The sequence below is a fragment of the Lotus japonicus genome, chromosome 4, assembly GCF_012489685.1.
Source record: "Lotus japonicus ecotype B-129 chromosome 4, LjGifu_v1.2".
NCBI classification, from domain to species: domain Eukaryota; kingdom Viridiplantae; phylum Streptophyta; class Magnoliopsida; order Fabales; family Fabaceae; genus Lotus; species Lotus japonicus.
In genome coordinates, this window is record NC_080044.1 from 28,935,029 (window position 1) to 28,941,028 (window position 6,000).

Below are 6,000 nucleotides of genomic sequence, written 5' to 3' on the forward strand. Positions count from 1 at the left end.
CGCTCTAAAGGATCAGACGCTCTGAAGGATCAGACGCTCTGAAGGATCATAAGCTGAGTAGTGAAGATTCTGAAGTCCAAGAGTAAGCTGGCTCTGAAGACCAAGTACTTCTCCTCTGAGTCCAGAAGCAGAAGGTACAAAGGTCAGAGGATCCAAACTTCCCTCTGACTCTGATCATCAAGCTTCACAAGTTTCAAGATGAAGTGTCACTCAGATCAGAAGTCAACAAGGATAAAGGTCGTGTCGCTATCCAAAGTACAAAAGCAATTGTACCATTCCTGACGACCCTACCAAACTGATTCAGCCACAGCAGAACCTGGAAATCCCAGATCTGCCCTCCAACGGTAGCATCTCCATGCAACGTTCAAACCCTAATCCTTGGAGTATATAAAGAGCTTGAAGATTGAAAGATGTCGTCTAAGAAACCTATTCACGCGCAAGAAATATTTAAAATCTTCTTAGCAATCTTTCTTCAATAGAACTAAGTGTGTTTACTATTAGCTTTCCAAGAAGCATTTATTTGTAAACCCAAAACCTTCAAACAGTTGTTTGTTTTACCTTTAGGAGATCAAGGTTGATCGGATCCTAGAGAAGACTAAGAGAGTGAATCTTAGTGGTAGCTAAGTCAGTGTATTGTTAGTCACTTTGCAGGTAGCAAATGCAGTTGTAACAAAACTCTGATTAGTGGATTGCCTTCATTCTAAGAAGGAAGAAATCCCCTTAACGGGTGGACTGGATTAGCTTGAGGGATTTATCAAGTGAACCAGGATAAAATCATCTGTGTGCTTTCCTTATCTCTTATCTCTGCACTTTTATCTTTGGTGATTGAAGAGATTTATTTAAATCTCAAGTGGGTTATCTTTTTTGTTATAAAACGTTATTCAAACCCCTCTTTCTATCGTTTTTCATACCTTCAGCCCTTCCCCAAAAAGGTTGAATTTCGGCGAGCCTTTAGGGACCATTCCAGCCCAACACGGTCTTGTCGACGGCTCTCTTTCCCGTCCAACAGTTATCTCATCGCCGCTTGGTCCAAACCTGGCATCTTCCGCCAACGCCCCTCCTCCATCTGTTCATACTTCCATCCTCTCCTCAGGGTCTGTGAGTCGGGGATTCCCGTATTCTCTAACTTTGACATCAGCTCAAATGGCACGAATGGATGAAGTTGTTAAGCAGCGTGGTTTGGATAATGTCTCTAGAGGGGTTGTGGCGGGAGTGCTCCACGCGTTCCTCTGCTATAGGCGCTCCGCCCAGGATGTTGACGAATTACGATCCGAAGTGGCGCGCCTCCGCGCTCTCAATTCTCAACTTGCTGAGGATCGCGAAGTGCTCGCCGCTCAACTGATCGCCAAGGAAAACTCCTTTTCCAAAGAACTAGCCGAGCAGTCCGCTCGTGCTGAAGTTAGCTTAGAGTTCCGCGATAGGAGGATTTCTGAATTGGAGAAAACTCTTGCAGAGCTGCGGTAGGAGGCGCAGCTAGAATCGAGCGCGAAAGTAGACCAAATAGCTTTGACAGAGGCCGACCTTGAAAACCTTCGATCTGACCTGGCGAACAAAGATGATCTTCTATCCTCAGCGAAGACTCAAGCCCTTCTTGACGCGAAGGCCTTAGAAGAAAGATTGAGGTCAGAGGCTGCTGTTGCTGCCGCTTCTGAACGCGGCCGAGGCTTCTTCCTTGCCAAAGCCCAAGTCGAACATCTCCATCCTCTGATTGATCTCAGCCAGATGGGAGTATTTAAGAGGGTTACACCCACAGGGTTGGTCGGGCCCGACGATCCTTCAGGCTTCGTCGCCGAGCGTTTCCTGACGGAAGAACACGTAGAGCCAACTAAAAATGATAGGAGTCCTTAGATTATCTTTGTTATCTTTGTACCAAGGGTCTTCCTTTTTTTTCTCTTTTTTTGTTTTTTTTTTATGAGGACCCCAAGTTTTTACTGCTTTTGCTGTGAGTCTTAATTGTACGCCTCCCACCGGAAGATAAACTATGCGGGACGTTCCTCTTAGGGAATTTCAAACGTCTGCCCAAGTGCTTCTTTCCCACGTTCCAACAGTTCACTGTTGACCATGTTGCAAGTCGCTCCTTTTATAAGAAAAACTCATCGAGAAACTGCTCCATCAATAACTTCCGGAGACTGATCCGGGCTTATAAATAAGAACCAAAACGCACAATTTTCACATCTCATCTGCTTTTTAAAACATCAAGGAAATGGAATCCTACATTGCCTACTTGGAAGAGCTCAGGAATAAAGCTTTTGATGAAGACCTCTTCATCAACGTCAGGCATCCGGAAGATCCCAACGTCTACGACCTGACCAACAAGCTGTTGGGAATGGATCTGAGTCCTAAGATGGATGCTATCCTCCGAGATTTTCTCTGCTTCGTGGAGGAATTTCAAGAGCTCTGCCGGCGGAAGCTGGATCTGCTAGAGGAGAAAGGAACAGTGATAACAACTCTGGAGACGGTGGAAGAAGGTCCTGAGAAGCAGGAGCTGAGCCGGAAACTCTGCAACTTAGAGTACAAGCAATACCGGTTGGAGCTTGAGAGGACAGAGCAGCGCAAAGAATGTAGGAAAATGAGGAAAGACCCCCCTTTTTAAATGTATTAAGTCAAGTATTTGAATAAAATTTTTGTTTCCCGAATTGTTTTGACGTGCACTATTAGAATTATGCAAACAAACAAATAACCAAGTTAGAAAATCGTAACGACGTAAACAGATAAATGAAGGAATGAATGAATAATTAAATGAGCGAAGGATAGTTAAGCGGGAGAGGCGGGCAGCCCGCTACTTATCTTCGTCTTTCGTTCGTCGCCGCTTAGCATGTGTTTTCAGTGCTAGTTTCTCGGTTTTGTGTGAGTATTTTTCGAGAGTGTGCTACACATAACTAGGGCTTTCGCTCGGTATTTTACCGAGGCTTTCGTTCGCACCAATATTTCCCGTAAGAGCAGGTGCGGCCCCTCCAGCATTATTAGGTGGGGACTTACAGTTGCTCGGGGCCCAATGGTCATATGAGTTTACCCGAGACTTTTGGCCTAGTTAAAAATGCTTCCCGCGTTTCAGGAAGACTCGACTTGCCCGAATTTCGGGGAGGTTCTTTGGATAAGGAGCTTTATTCGCGCACGCCGCCAACGAGTGGCGACGGGAAGCTCATCCGCACACGTCGCCTGCATGGGCTACGGTCAGCGCCGGACTTTCCGGAGCGATCCCCAGACATCAAGGTCGTGTTGGGATCGCCACCTTCAAGGAATTTTTCCCACCAGGCTGCCGTCTCAGTTCGATAGTTAGGAGTATTGCTAAGAATATCCTTTTGTATTTGATTTGTTTAAATTTTTACATCGAGGGATGCCTCGTTAAAAAACTCCCGTGTCGGAGAAAAAGAGTGCATCTTTATTTTGGTCCTTGCTTTTTGGTCTCCTTTTCAATCCGAGTATTACTCCCAGCATCTTGTCTTCCTCGCCCTCTTTGCCTTCTCAGCCGTGGCGAGGGATCTGTCCCTGCCCTTCCTCGCGATTGGCGGGCCGAGCTGACTTCGTTGGTCTTCTGTCCCCATCCTTTTGTTGCTCGGCCTCCCTCTTGTTACCCCTTCCTTGTGCTCTTTCCTTTCCTTCATTCCTGGTCTGGTGATGAGTTTCTCCCTTTCCTGCCTTCCGAGGGGGCCAAGCAAATGCAGGCGGCTCCCCACAAACAGTTCCTCTTTTCCCCCATGTAACACCCCGATTTCGGTGGCGTCACTTTAGTAACCAAAAAGAAATTTAAAGCGGAAAAACGTGAATATTTTTTTTTTCGATCGATATTTGTTTTAAGTAAATAAAAGACTTATCGACGAAAGATAAACATGACTAATTTACAGATATATATACAATCTCCACAGTAAGTAACATGCTACGTCACGAGTGACCTCGAGTGACGGAAAGTAGTGCCTGATGGCAAATATGTACTGACAAAATATAAGGTCAGTATTCTGAATACAGTCCTCCAAACGAAAGTAGGTCAGCCCAAAAACAGCCCGAACACCTCCTAGTCCGACTAACTCCCTGTGACTCCCGTAAAGAGAACCACACAAAAAGCTAAAGGCCGGGGACCTACCCTGCCCCAAAATGAGAAAACTGAAGATCAGAGCCACGACACTACTCCTACCCTAATCCTGACTAGAGGAGCACACCACAGCACTCCCAGCTACGCATCACCAAGATCGTCGTCTGAATCTGAATCCAAGACGACTAGGTCTATGACTGCATCTGTCTCCACAGCTGGTACGGCGGGTACGGTACCCGATCCCAAATCAACAGCAGCCGCGACGGTGGGTGAGCTAGAGTCAGATGAAGTCCCTCCTATAGGCAACTCCTCCGAAGGGTCCTCTTCGTCCTCAGGCGACGGTGGTGGTGGTACTACAACTCCAGGGCCACAGTGCACGCCCGGTGGTAGGTTGAAGCTGACTGTGTAGTGTCTCAAGACTCCTTGCGTCAAGTTTCCCATTCTGTCGACGCGATCCTATTATTCGCTCTGAATAAATAGCTCGGTGACCGGCGGGGTCAACCAGGAAGATCGTGAAGGAGGTTTTGAGGAACAAGCTGGAGAACCTACAGGTGAGGGCTACTCACTGAATACTAGATAATGACTTAGGTGTCGACGAATTCGACTTGATTTACTGTTTATGCACTTGATTGTGTTTGACTGGGAAAAATGTTTTCTGACGCTACGGTTGACAATTGATAATCATTTATCGCTTGAATTGTTTTTGAGATTGATTCACATGCTATGTGCTAAATGGTTAATCTAGGATGTGTTGATATTTATTCACATGCTATGTGCTAAATGGTTATTCTACAATGTGTTGATATATGTGCCATGACTGTTGGATTGTGTTGCGTTGATTATGCAAATACACATATATCTGTTGTACGTCAGAGAGGATAAAACGGGCAATTATGCCAGAACTTATCATGAGATTTTGAGAAAGTTTGATGAGACGAACAAAGTTTCGGGCCTTGTTATTGTTTTGATGGATCGAGACCTTCTCTGGGAGTTACTTGGGATTACGGGATCTTTTAAACTCATAAGGTTAGAGATAAAACTAAATGGAAACTGTTTTTACAAGGAAAACTCATAAGACACTAAATAACCTCTGAACCTTTAAATAATGATCACAATCTCAAATAAGAGCTTAGGACTTGAATATTAGTTTTGGAAAAAGAGAAGTGTCGCCGAGTCCAAGTTTTGGGGAAACTAATAAGTTTCCGAGTATATTGATACTCTTTGCTCGAGGAGCAGTTTTGTTGTTTGACTATCTAAAGGATAAGTCGAGAAAATTAATAAGTTTCTGAGTACTGTGATGCTCTTTTGCTCGATGAGCAGTTTTGTTGTTTGGGCTATCTGAAGGATAAGCCGGAAACGGGTAGTTTCCAAGTACATTGGTACTTTTTGCTCGCTGAGCAGTTTTTGACCATCGGATGGAGATGAGTCGGATGATTCGAGAAATCATCATGAGTTACTTTTGATAATTAATTGTCTTTTGTCGCAGAATCGACATTTACCTTAGGGTATTCTTTTTAGAGACAATAAGTTAGCTAGAACACGTGACGACGTGACGAGTGAGGTCGGAGACGTTGTTTGGCTAATCACTTTGCATTCATGCACTCATTTTGAGGTTAATATACGGTGGGATGCCGGACCTCGGTGGATTCAAAAATGGTCATAAGACCCGGATTTCCACATAAGAACACTGCGGTGATTCTTAGTAGCAGACGGAAATGGCAGACCTACGGGTTCACTGCTGATCTGACTACATTTTGTTTGGTATAAGAGACGCCCGAGCAGAAATGGTCCGACCATGGCTGGTGTTAGGGCTGACTCGTTGGTGCCCATCCCTCCGGATTGCATCTTGTTCCTTAGCATTGCACTTCATGCACCATTCATGCTGACTTAGTTGCTGAGTGTATTTGATACATGATAATATTGTTTGAGATATGTTAATTGCCAGCAAATGTCATTTATTTTCATTTGAC